We start from the raw sequence: 13,890 nt of genomic DNA, 5'->3' as shown, positions 1-13,890 counted from the left end.
TCTGGAGCATTGATTTCCATAGGCATGGTGCGGGAACGACACGCAGAGAGAGCGAGCCCTCTCGCTCTGCCTCAGAAGCTGTCGATCTCCACAGCTCCGTAGCCAGCGGGAGGCATTGAGAGCGAGAGGCGTGCCTAACTCTCAATGCCTAGCGATGGCTGTCGATCTCCACGGGCATTTTCGCTTTTGGCACGGGGCCGATCCTCTTCTTGTGAGGCATCCAAGCAGTCTCGCATCGATACCTCTCGATAGGGAGGGGCATCGAAGCCTGTCCAATTCCACACCTATCGGTACACATCGATATCCCTTGGAAGCAAGAAGATCGCTACCGCTGGATATCGATGGCTAGCGATAGGCAGCGGGAGCTGCCGATCTCGAGAGGCATGCAGAGCTTGTGGGGTGTGGGCCGTGTTGCTCTTGGGAGGCCCCGAGACCTCTCGACATTGACCGTTTTGGGGATCGAGGGCCCTTCTGGAGCATTGATTTCCATAGGCATGGTGCGGGAACGACACGCAGAGAGAGCGAGCCCTCTCGCTCTGCCTCAGAAGCCGTCGATCTCCACAGCTCCGTAGCCAGCGGGAGGCATCAATAACGAGAGGCGTGCCTAACTCTCGATGCCTAGCGATGGCTGTCGATCTCCACGGGCATTTTCGCTTTGGGCATGGGGCCAATCCTCTACTTGTGAGGCATCCAAGCAGTCTTGCCATCGATACCTCTCGATAGCGAGGGGCATCGAAGCCTGTCCAATTCCACACCTATCGATACACATCGATATCCCTCGGAAGCGATAAGATCGCTACCGATGGATATCGATGGCTAGCGATAGGCAGCGGGAGCTGCCGATCTCGAGAGGCATGCAGAGCTTGCGGGCTGTGGGCCGTGTTGCTCTTGGGAGGCCCCGAGGCCTCTCGACATTGACCGTTTTGGGGATCGAGGGCCCTTCTGGAGCATTGATTTCCATAGGCATGGCGCGGGAACGACACGCAGAGAGAGCAAGCCCTCTCGCTCTGCCTCAGATGCTCTCGATCTCCACATCTCCGTAGCCAGCGGGAGGCATCAATAACGAGAGGCGTGCCTAACTCTCAATGCCTAGCGATGGCTGTCGATCTCCACGGGCATTTTCGCTTTTGGCACAGGGCCGATCCTCTTCTTGTGAGGCATGCAAGCACTCTCGCCATCAATACCTCTCGATAGGGAGGGGCATCGAAGCCTGTCCAATTCCACACCTATCGATACACATCGATATCCCTCGGAAGCGATAAGATCGCTACCGATGGATATCAATGGCTAGCGATAGGCAGCGGGAGCTGCTGATCTCGAGAGACATGCAGAGCTGGCGGGCTGTGGGCCGTATTGCTCTTGGGAGGCCCCGAGGCCTCTCGTCATTGACCGTTTTGGGGATCGAGGGCCCTTCTGGAGCATTGATTTCCATAGGCATGGTGCGGGAACGACACGCAGAGAGAGCGAGCCCTCTCGCTCTGCCTCAGAAGCTGTCGATCTCCACAGCTCCGTAGCCAGCGGGAGGCATTGAGAGCGAGAGGCGTGCCTAACTCTCAATGCCTAGCGATGGCTGTCGATCTCCACGGGCATTTTCGCTTTTGGCACGGGGCCGATCCTCTTCTTGTGAGGCATCCAAGCAGTCTCGCATCGATACCTCTCGATAGGGAGGGGCATCGAAGCCTGTCCAATTCCACACCTATCGATACACATCGATATCCCTTGGAAGCAAGAAGATCGCTACCGATGGATATCGATGGCTAGCGATAGGCAGCGGGAGCTGCCGATCTCGAGAGGCATGCAGAGCTTGTGGGGTGTGGGCCGTGTTGCTCTTGGGAGGCCCCGAGACCTCTCGACATTGACCGTTTTGGGGATCGAGGGCCCTTCTGGAGCATTGATTTCCATAGGCATGGTGCGGGAACGACACGCAGAGAGAGCGAGCCCTCTCGCTCTGCCTCAGAAGCCGTCGATCTCCACAGCTCCGTAGCCAGCGGGAGGCATCAATAACGAGAGGCGTGCCTAACTCTCGATGCCTAGCGATGGCTGTCGATCTCCACGGGCATTTTCGCTTTTGGCACGGGGCCAATCCTCTTCTTGTGAGGCATCCAAGCAGTCTTGCCATCGATACCTCTCGATAGGGAGGGGCATCGAAGCCTGTCCAATTCCACACCTATCGATACACATCGATATCCCTCGGAAGCGATAAGATCGCTACCGATGGATATCGATGGCTAGCGATAGGCAGCGGGAGCTGCCGATCTCGAGAGGCATGCAGAGCTTGCGGGCTGTGGGCCGTGTTGCTCTTGGGAGGCCCCGAGGCCTCTCGACATTGACCGTTTTGGGGATCGAGGGCCCTTCTGGAGCATTGATTTCCATAGGCATGGCGCGGGAACGACACGCAGAGAGAGCAAGCCCTCTCGCTCTGCCTCAGATGCTCTCGATCTCCACATCTCCGTAGCCAGCGGGAGGCATCAATAACGAGAGGCGTGCCTAACTCTCAATGCCTAGCGATGGCTGTCGATCTCCACGGGCATTTTCGCTTTTGGCACGGGGCCGATCCTCTTCTTGTGAGGCATGCAAGCACTCTCGCCATCAATACCTCTCGATAGGGAGGGGCATCGAAGCCTGTCCAATTCCACACCTATCGATACACATCGATATCCCTCGGAAGCGATAAGATCGCTACCGATGGATATCAATGGCTAGCGATAGGCAGCGGGAGCTGCCGATCTCGAGAGACATGCAGAGCTGGCGGGCTGTGGGCCGTATTGCTCTTGGGAGGCCCCGAGGCCTCTCGTCATTGACCGTTTTGGGGATGGAGGGCCCTTCTGGAGCATTGATTTCCATAGGCATGGTGCGGGAACGACACGCAGAGAGAGCGAGCCCTCTCGCTCTGCCTCAGAAGCTGTCGATCTCCACAGCTCCGTAGCCAGCGGGAGGCATTGAGAGCGAGAGGCGTGCCTAACTCTCAATGCCTAGCGATGGCTGTCGATCTCCACGGGCATTTTCGCTTTTGGCACGGGGCCGATCCTCTTCTTGTGAGGCATCCAAGCAGTCTCGCATCGATACCTCTCGATAGGGAGGGGCATCGAAGCCTGTCCAATTCCACACCTATCGGTACACATCGATATCCCTTGGAAGCAAGAAGATCGCTACCGCTGGATATCGATGGCTAGCGATAGGCAGCGGGAGCTGCCGATCTCGAGAGGCATGCAGAGCTTGTGGGGTGTGGGCCGTGTTGCTCTTGGGAGGCCCCGAGACCTCTCGACATTGACCGTTTTGGGGATCGAGGGCCCTTCTGGAGCATTGATTTCCATAGGCATGGTGCGGGAACGACACGCAGAGAGAGCGAGCCCTCTCGCTCTGCCTCAGAAGCCGTCGATCTCCACATCTCCGTAGCCAGCGGGAGGCATCAATAACGAGAGGCGTGCCTAACTCTCGATGCCTAGCGATGGCTGTCGATCTCCACGGGCATTTTCGCTTTGGGCATGGGGCCAATCCTCTTCTTGTGAGGCATCCAAGCAGTCTTGCCATCGATACCTCTCGATAGGGAGGGGCATCGAAGCCTGTCCAATTCCACACCTATCGATACACATCGATATCCCTCGGAAGCGATAAGATCGCTACCGATGGATATCGATGGCTAGCGATAGGCAGCGGGAGCTGCCGATCTCGAGAGGCATGCAGAGCTTGCGGGCTGTGGGCCGTGTTGCTCTTGGGAGGCCCCGAGGCCTCTCGACATTGACCGTTTTGGGGATCGAGGGCCCTTCTGGAGCATTGATTTCCATAGGCATGGCGCGGGAACGACACGCAGAGAGAGCAAGCCCTCTCGCTCTGCCTCAGATGCTCTCGATCTCCACATCTCCGTAGCCAGCGGGAGGCATCAATAACGAGAGGCGTGCCTAACTCTCAATGCCTAGCGATGGCTGTCGATCTCCACGGGCATTTTCGCTTTTGGCACAGGGCCGATCCTCTTCTTGTGAGGCATGCAAGCACTCTCGCCATCAATACCTCTCGATAGGGAGGGGCATCGAAGCCTGTCCAATTCCACACCTATCGATACACATCGATATCCCTCGGAAGCGATAAGATCGCTACCGATGGATATCAATGGCTAGCGATAGGCAGCGGGAGCTGCTGATCTCGAGAGACATGCAGAGCTGGCGGGCTGTGGGCCGTATTGCTCTTGGGAGGCCCCGAGGCCTCTCGTCATTGACCGTTTTGGGGATCGAGGGCCCTTCTGGAGCATTGATTTCCATAGGCATGGTGCGGGAACGACACGCAGAGAGAGCGAGCCCTCTCGCTCTGCCTCAGAAGCTGTCGATCTCCACAGCTCCGTAGCCAGCGGGAGGCATTGAGAGCGAGAGGCGTGCCTAACTCTCAATGCCTAGCGATGGCTGTCGATCTCCACGGGCATTTTCGCTTTTGGCACGGGGCCGATCCTCTTCTTGTGAGGCATCCAAGCAGTCTCGCATCGATACCTCTCGATAGGGAGGGGCATCGAAGCCTGTCCAATTCCACACCTATCGGTACACATCGATATCCCTTGGAAGCAAGAAGATCGCTACCGATGGATATCGATGGCTAGCGATAGGCAGCGGGAGCTGCCGATCTCGAGAGGCATGCAGAGCTTGTGGGGTGTGGGCCGTGTTGCTCTTGGGAGGCCCCGAGACCTCTCGACATTGACCGTTTTGGGGATCGAGGGCCCTTCTGGAGCATTGATTTCCATAGGCATGGTGCGGGAACGACACGCAGAGAGAGCGAGCCCTCTCGCTCTGCCTCAGAAGCCGTCGATCTCCACAGCTCCGTAGCCAGCGGGAGGCATCAATAACGAGAGGCGTGCCTAACTCTCGATGCCTAGCGATGGCTGTCGATCTCCACGGGCATTTTCGCTTTTGGCACGGGGCCAATCCTCTTCTTGTGAGGCATCCAAGCAGTCTCGCATCGATACCTCTCGATAGGGAGGGGCATCGAAGCCTGTCCAATTCCACACCTATCGATACACATCGATATCCCTCGGAAGCGATAAGATCGCTACCGATGGATATCGATGGCTAGCGATAGGCAGCGGGAGCTGCCGATCTCGAGAGGCATGCAGAGCTTGCGGGCTGTGGGCCGTGTTGCTCTTGGGAGGCCCCGAGGCCTCTCGACATTGACCGTTTTGGGGATCGAGGGCCCTTCTGGAGCATTGATTTCCATAGGCATGGCGCGGGAACGACACGCAGAGAGAGCAAGCCCTCTCGCTCTGCCTCAGATGCTCTCGATCTCCACATCTCCGTAGCCAGCGGGAGGCATCAATAACGAGAGGCGTGCCTAACTCTCAATGCCTAGCGATGGCTGTCGATCTCCACGGGCATTTTCGCTTTTGGCACGGGGCCGATCCTCTTCTTGTGAGGCATGCAAGCACTCTCGCCATCAATACCTCTCGATAGGGAGGGGCATCGAAGCCTGTCCAATTCCACACCTATCGATACACATCGATATCCCTCGGAAGCGATAAGATCGCTACCGATGGATATCAATGGCTAGCGATAGGCAGCGGGAGCTGCTGATCTCGAGAGACATGCAGAGCTGGCGGGCTGTGGGCCGTATTGCTCTTGGGAGGCCCCGAGGCCTCTCGTCATTGACCGTTTTGGGGATCGAGGGCCCTTCTGGAGCATTGATTTCCATAGGCATGGTGCGGGAACGACACGCAGAGAGAGCGAGCCCTCTCGCTCTGCCTCAGAAGCTGTCGATCTCCACAGCTCCGTAGCCAGCGGGAGGCATTGAGAGCGAGAGGCGTGCCTAACTCTCAATGCCTAGCGATGGCTGTCGATCTCCACGGGCATTTTCGCTTTTGGCACGGGGCCGATCCTCTTCTTGTGAGGCATCCAAGCAGTCTCGCATCGATACCTCTCGATAGGGAGGGGCATCGAAGCCTGTCCAATTCCACACCTATCGGTACACATCGATATCCCTTGGAAGCAAGAAGATCGCTACCGCTGGATATCGATGGCTAGCGATAGGCAGCGGGAGCTGCCGATCTCGAGAGGCATGCAGAGCTTGTGGGGTGTGGGCCGTGTTGCTCTTGGGAGGCCCCGAGACCTCTCGACATTGACCGTTTTGGGGATCGAGGGCCCTTCTGGAGCATTGATTTCCATAGGCATGGTGCGGGAACGACACGCAGAGAGAGCGAGCCCTCTCGCTCTGCCTCAGAAGCCGTCGATCTCCACAGCTCCGTAGCCAGCGGGAGGCATCAATAACGAGAGGCGTGCCTAACTCTCGATGCCTAGCGATGGCTGTCGATCTCCACGGGCATTTTCGCTTTGGGCATGGGGCCAATCCTCTACTTGTGAGGCATCCAAGCAGTCTTGCCATCGATACCTCTCGATAGCGAGGGGCATCGAAGCCTGTCCAATTCCACACCTATCGATACACATCGATATCCCTCGGAAGCGATAAGATCGCTACCGATGGATATCGATGGCTAGCGATAGGCAGCGGGAGCTGCCGATCTCGAGAGGCATGCAGAGCTTGCGGGCTGTGGGCCGTGTTGCTCTTGGGAGGCCCCGAGGCCTCTCGACATTGACCGTTTTGGGGATCGAGGGCCCTTCTGGAGCATTGATTTCCATAGGCATGGCGCGGGAACGACACGCAGAGAGAGCAAGCCCTCTCGCTCTGCCTCAGATGCTCTCGATCTCCACATCTCCGTAGCCAGCGGGAGGCATCAATAACGAGAGGCGTGCCTAACTCTCAATGCCTAGCGATGGCTGTCGATCTCCACGGGCATTTTCGCTTTTGGCACAGGGCCGATCCTCTTCTTGTGAGGCATGCAAGCACTCTCGCCATCAATACCTCTCGATAGGGAGGGGCATCGAAGCCTGTCCAATTCCACACCTATCGATACACATCGATATCCCTCGGAAGCGATAAGATCGCTACCGATGGATATCAATGGCTAGCGATAGGCAGCGGGAGCTGCTGATCTCGAGAGACATGCAGAGCTGGCGGGCTGTGGGCCGTATTGCTCTTGGGAGGCCCCGAGGCCTCTCGTCATTGACCGTTTTGGGGATCGAGGGCCCTTCTGGAGCATTGATTTCCATAGGCATGGTGCGGGAACGACACGCAGAGAGAGCGAGCCCTCTCGCTCTGCCTCAGAAGCTGTCGATCTCCACAGCTCCGTAGCCAGCGGGAGGCATTGAGAGCGAGAGGCGTGCCTAACTCTCAATGCCTAGCGATGGCTGTCGATCTCCACGGGCATTTTCGCTTTTGGCACGGGGCCGATCCTCTTCTTGTGAGGCATCCAAGCAGTCTCGCATCGATACCTCTCGATAGGGAGGGGCATCGAAGCCTGTCCAATTCCACACCTATCGGTACACATCGATATCCCTTGGAAGCAAGAAGATCGCTACCGATGGATATCGATGGCTAGCGATAGGCAGCGGGAGCTGCCGATCTCGAGAGGCATGCAGAGCTTGTGGGGTGTGGGCCGTGTTGCTCTTGGGAGGCCCCGAGACCTCTCGACATTGACCGTTTTGGGGATCGAGGGCCCTTCTGGAGCATTGATTTCCATAGGCATGGTGCGGGAACGACACGCAGAGAGAGCGAGCCCTCTCGCTCTGCCTCAGAAGCCGTCGATCTCCACAGCTCCGTAGCCAGCGGGAGGCATCAATAACGAGAGGCGTGCCTAACTCTCGATGCCTAGCGATGGCTGTCGATCTCCACGGGCATTTTCGCTTTTGGCACGGGGCCAATCCTCTTCTTGTGAGGCATCCAAGCAGTCTTGCCATCGATACCTCTCGATAGGGAGGGGCATCGAAGCCTGTCCAATTCCACACCTATCGATACACATCGATATCCCTCGGAAGCGATAAGATCGCTACCGATGGATATCGATGGCTAGCGATAGGCAGCGGGAGCTGCCGATCTCGAGAGGCATGCAGAGCTTGCGGGCTGTGGGCCGTGTTGCTCTTGGGAGGCCCCGAGGCCTCTCGACATTGACCGTTTTGGGGATCGAGGGCCCTTCTGGAGCATTGATTTCCATAGGCATGGCGCGGGAACGACACGCAGAGAGAGCAAGCCCTCTCGCTCTGCCTCAGATGCTCTCGATCTCCACATCTCCGTAGCCAGCGGGAGGCATCAATAACGAGAGGCGTGCCTAACTCTCAATGCCTAGCGATGGCTGTCGATCTCCACGGGCATTTTCGCTTTTGGCACGGGGCCGATCCTCTTCTTGTGAGGCATGCAAGCACTCTCGCCATCAATACCTCTCGATAGGGAGGGGCATCGAAGCCTGTCCAATTCCACACCTATCGATACACATCGATATCCCTCGGAAGCGATAAGATCGCTACCGATGGATATCAATGGCTAGCGATAGGCAGCGGGAGCTGCTGATCTCGAGAGACATGCAGAGCTGGCGGGCTGTGGGCCGTATTGCTCTTGGGAGGCCCCGAGGCCTCTCGTCATTGACCGTTTTGGGGATCGAGGGCCCTTCTGGAGCATTGATTTCCATAGGCATGGTGCGGGAACGACACGCAGAGAGAGCGAGCCCTCTCGCTCTGCCTCAGAAGCTGTCGATCTCCACAGCTCCGTAGCCAGCGGGAGGCATTGAGAGCGAGAGGCGTGCCTAACTCTCAATGCCTAGCGATGGCTGTCGATCTCCACGGGCATTTTCGCTTTTGGCACGGGGCCGATCCTCTTCTTGTGAGGCATCCAAGCAGTCTCGCATCGATACCTCTCGATAGGGAGGGGCATCGAAGCCTGTCCAATTCCACACCTATCGGTACACATCGATATCCCTTGGAAGCAAGAAGATCGCTACCGCTGGATATCGATGGCTAGCGATAGGCAGCGGGAGCTGCCGATCTCGAGAGGCATGCAGAGCTTGTGGGGTGTGGGCCGTGTTGCTCTTGGGAGGCCCCGAGACCTCTCGACATTGACCGTTTTGGGGATCGAGGGCCCTTCTGGAGCATTGATTTCCATAGGCATGGTGCGGGAACGACACGCAGAGAGAGCGAGCCCTCTCGCTCTGCCTCAGAAGCCGTCGATCTCCACAGCTCCGTAGCCAGCGGGAGGCATCAATAACGAGAGGCGTGCCTAACTCTCGATGCCTAGCGATGGCTGTCGATCTCCACGGGCATTTTCGCTTTGGGCATGGGGCCAATCCTCTACTTGTGAGGCATCCAAGCAGTCTTGCCATCGATACCTCTCGATAGCGAGGGGCATCGAAGCCTGTCCAATTCCACACCTATCGATACACATCGATATCCCTCGGAAGCGAGAAGATCGCTACCGATGGATATCGATGGCTAGCGATAGGCAGCGGGAGCTGCCGATCTCGAGAGGCATGCAGAGCTTGTGGGGTGTGGGCCGTGTTGCTCTTGGGAGGCCCCGAGGCCTCTCGACATTGACCGTTCTGGGGATCGAGGGCCCTTCTGGAGCATTGATTTCCATAGGCATGGTGCGGGAACGACACGCAGAGAGAGCGAGCCCTCTCGCTCTGCCTCAGAAGCCGTCGATCTCCACATCTCCGTAGCCAGCGGGAGGCATCAATAACGAGAGGCGTGCCTAACTCTCGATGCCTAGCGATGGCTGTCGATCTCCACGGGCATTTTCGCTTTGGGCATGGGGCCAATCCTCTTCTTGTGAGGCATCCAAGCAGTCTTGCCATCGATACCTCTCGATAGGGAGGGGCATCGAAGCCTGTCCAATTCCACACCTATCGATACACATCGATATCCCTCGGAAGCGATAAGATCGCTACCGATGGATATCGATGGCTAGCGATAGGCAGCGGGAGCTGCCGATCTCGAGAGGCATGCAGAGCTTGCGGGCTGTGGGCCGTGTTGCTCTTGGGAGGCCCCGAGGCCTCTCGACATTGACCGTTTTGGGGATCGAGGGCCCTTCTGGAGCATTGATTTCCATAGGCATGGCGCGGGAACGACACGCAGAGAGAGCAAGCCCTCTCGCTCTGCCTCAGATGCTCTCGATCTCCACATCTCCGTAGCCAGCGGGAGGCATCAATAACGAGAGGCGTGCCTAACTCTCAATGCCTAGCGATGGCTGTCGATCTCCACGGGCATTTTCGCTTTTGGCACGGGGCCGATCCTCTTCTTGTGAGGCATGCAAGCACTCTCGCCATCAATACCTCTCGATAGGGAGGGGCATCGAAGCCTGTCCAATTCCACACCTATCGATACACATCGATATCCCTCGGAAGCGATAAGATCGCTACCGATGGATATCAATGGCTAGCGATAGGCAGCGGGAGCTGCCGATCTCGAGAGACATGCAGAGCTGGCGGGCTGTGGGCCGTATTGCTCTTGGGAGGCCCCGAGGCCTCTCGTCATTGACCGTTTTGGGGATCGAGGGCCCTTCTGGAGCATTGATTTCCATAGGCATGGTGCGGGAACGACACGCAGAGAGAGCGAGCCCTCTCGCTCTGCCTCAGAAGCTGTCGATCTCCACAGCTCCGTAGCCAGCGGGAGGCATTGAGAGCGAGAGGCGTGCCTAACTCTCAATGCCTAGCGATGGCTGTCGATCTCCACGGGCATTTTCGCTTTTGGCACGGGGCCGATCCTCTTCTTGTGAGGCATCCAAGCAGTCTCGCATCGATACCTCTCGATAGGGAGGGGCATCGAAGCCTGTCCAATTCCACACCTATCGGTACACATCGATATCCCTTGGAAGCAAGAAGATCGCTACCGCTGGATATCGATGGCTAGCGATAGGCAGCGGGAGCTGCCGATCTCGAGAGGCATGCAGAGCTTGTGGGGTGTGGGCCGTGTTGCTCTTGGGAGGCCCCGAGACCTCTCGACATTGACCGTTTTGGGGATCGAGGGCCCTTCTGGAGCATTGATTTCCATAGGCATGGTGCGGGAACGACACGCAGAGAGAGCGAGCCCTCTCGCTCTGCCTCAGAAGCCGTCGATCTCCACAGCTCCGTAGCCAGCGGGAGGCATCAATAACGAGAGGCGTGCCTAACTCTCGATGCCTAGCGATGGCTGTCGATCTCCACGGGCATTTTCGCTTTGGGCATGGGGCCAATCCTCTTCTTGTGAGGCATCCAAGCAGTCTTGCCATCGATACCTCTCGATAGGGAGGGGCATCGAAGCCTGTCCAATTCCACACCTATCGATACACATCGATATCCCTCGGAAGCGATAAGATCGCTACCGATGGATATCGATGGCTAGCGATAGGCAGCGGGAGCTGCCGATCTCGAGAGGCATGCAGAGCTTGCGGGCTGTGGGCCGTGTTGCTCTTGGGAGGCCCCGAGGCCTCTCGACATTGACCGTTTTGGGGATCGAGGGCCCTTCTGGAGCATTGATTTCCATAGGCATGGCGCGGGAACGACACGCAGAGAGAGCAAGCCCTCTCGCTCTGCCTCAGATGCTCTCGATCTCCACATCTCCGTAGCCAGCGGGAGGCATCAATAACGAGAGGCGTGCCTAACTCTCAATGCCTAGCGATGGCTGTCGATCTCCACGGGCATTTTCGCTTTTGGCACAGGGCCGATCCTCTTCTTGTGAGGCATGCAAGCACTCTCGCCATCAATACCTCTCGATAGGGAGGGGCATCGAAGCCTGTCCAATTCCACACCTATCGATACACATCGATATCCCTCGGAAGCGATAAGATCGCTACCGATGGATATCAATGGCTAGCGATAGGCAGCGGGAGCTGCTGATCTCGAGAGACATGCAGAGCTGGCGGGCTGTGGGCCGTATTGCTCTTGGGAGGCCCCGAGGCCTCTCGTCATTGACCGTTTTGGGGATCGAGGGCCCTTCTGGAGCATTGATTTCCATAGGCATGGTGCGGGAACGACACGCAGAGAGAGCGAGCCCTCTCGCTCTGCCTCAGAAGCTGTCGATCTCCACAGCTCCGTAGCCAGCGGGAGGCATTGAGAGCGAGAGGCGTGCCTAACTCTCAATGCCTAGCGATGGCTGTCGATCTCCACGGGCATTTTCGCTTTTGGCACGGGGCCGATCCTCTTCTTGTGAGGCATCCAAGCAGTCTCGCATCGATACCTCTCGATAGGGAGGGGCATCGAAGCCTGTCCAATTCCACACCTATCGGTACACATCGATATCCCTTGGAAGCAAGAAGATCGCTACCGATGGATATCGATGGCTAGCGATAGGCAGCGGGAGCTGCCGATCTCGAGAGGCATGCAGAGCTTGTGGGGTGTGGGCCGTGTTGCTCTTGGGAGGCCCCGAGACCTCTCGACATTGACCGTTTTGGGGATCGAGGGCCCTTCTGGAGCATTGATTTCCATAGGCATGGTGCGGGAACGACACGCAGAGAGAGCGAGCCCTCTCGCTCTGCCTCAGAAGCCGTCGATCTCCACAGCTCCGTAGCCAGCGGGAGGCATCAATAACGAGAGGCGTGCCTAACTCTCGATGCCTAGCGATGGCTGTCGATCTCCACGGGCATTTTCGCTTTGGGCATGGGGCCAATCCTCTTCTTGTGAGGCATCCAAGCAGTCTTGCCATCGATACCTCTCGATAGCGAGGGGCATCGAAGCCTGTCCAATTCCACACCTATCGATACACATCGATATCCCTCGGAAGCGATAAGATCGCTACCGATGGATATCGATGGCTAGCGATAGGCAGCGGGAGCTGCCGATCTCGAGAGACATGCAGAGCTGGCGGGCTGTGGGCCGTATTGCTCTTGGGAGGCCCCGAGGCCTCTCGTCATTGACCGTTTTGGGGATCGAGGGCCCTTCTGGAGCATTGATTTCCATAGGCATGGTGCGGGAACGACACGCAGAGAGAGCGAGCCCTCTCGCTCTGCCTCAGAAGCTGTCGATCTCCACAGCTCCGTAGCCAGCGGGAGGCATTGAGAGCGAGAGGCGTGCCTAACTCTCAATGCCTAGCGATGGCTGTCGATCTCCACGGGCATTTTCGCTTTTGGCACGGGGCCGATCCTCTTCTTGTGAGGCATCCAAGCAGTCTCGCATCGATACCTCTCGATAGGGAGGGGCATCGAAGCCTGTCCAATTCCACACCTATCGGTACACATCGATATCCCTTGGAAGCAAGAAGATCGCTACCGCTGGATATCGATGGCTAGCGATAGGCAGCGGGAGCTGCCGATCTCGAGAGGCATGCAGAGCTTGTGGGGTGTGGGCCGTGTTGCTCTTGGGAGGCCCCGAGACCTCTCGACATTGACCGTTTTGGGGATCGAGGGCCCTTCTGGAGCATTGATTTCCATAGGCATGGTGCGGGAACGACACGCAGAGAGAGCGAGCCCTCTCGCTCTGCCTCAGAAGCTGTCGATCTCCACAGCTCCGTAGCCAGCGGGAGGCATTGAGAGCGAGAGGCGTGCCTAACTCTCAATGCCTAGCGATGGCTGTCGATCTCCACGGGCATTTTCGCTTTTGGCACGGGGCCGATCCTCTTCTTGTGAGGCATCCAAGCAGTCTCGCATCGATACCTCTCGATAGGGAGGGGCATCGAAGCCTGTCCAATTCCACACCTATCGGTACACATCGATATCCCTTGGAAGCAAGAAGATCGCTACCGATGGATATCGATGGCTAGCGATAGGCAGCGGGAGCTGCCGATCTCGAGAGGCATGCAGAGCTTGTGGGGTGTGGGCCGTGTTGCTCTTGGGAGGCCCCGAGACCTCTCGACATTGACCGTTTTGGGGATCGAGGGCCCTTCTGGAGCATTGATTTCCATAGGCATGGTGCGGGAACGACACGCAGAGAGAGCGAGCCCTCTCGCTCTGCCTCAGAAGCCGTCGATCTCCACAGCTCCGTAGCCAGCGGGAGGCATCAATAACGAGAGGCGTGCCTAACTCTCGATGCCTAGCGATGGCTGTCGATCTCCACGGGCATTTTCGCTTTGGGCATGGGGCCAATCCTCTTCTTGTGAGGCATCCAAGCAGTCTTGCCATCGATAC

This window comes from Dromaius novaehollandiae, chromosome 1, assembly GCF_036370855.1.
Source record: "Dromaius novaehollandiae isolate bDroNov1 chromosome 1, bDroNov1.hap1, whole genome shotgun sequence".
NCBI classification, from domain to species: domain Eukaryota; kingdom Metazoa; phylum Chordata; class Aves; order Casuariiformes; family Dromaiidae; genus Dromaius; species Dromaius novaehollandiae.
Note: the sequence above shows the minus strand (reverse complement) of the source record.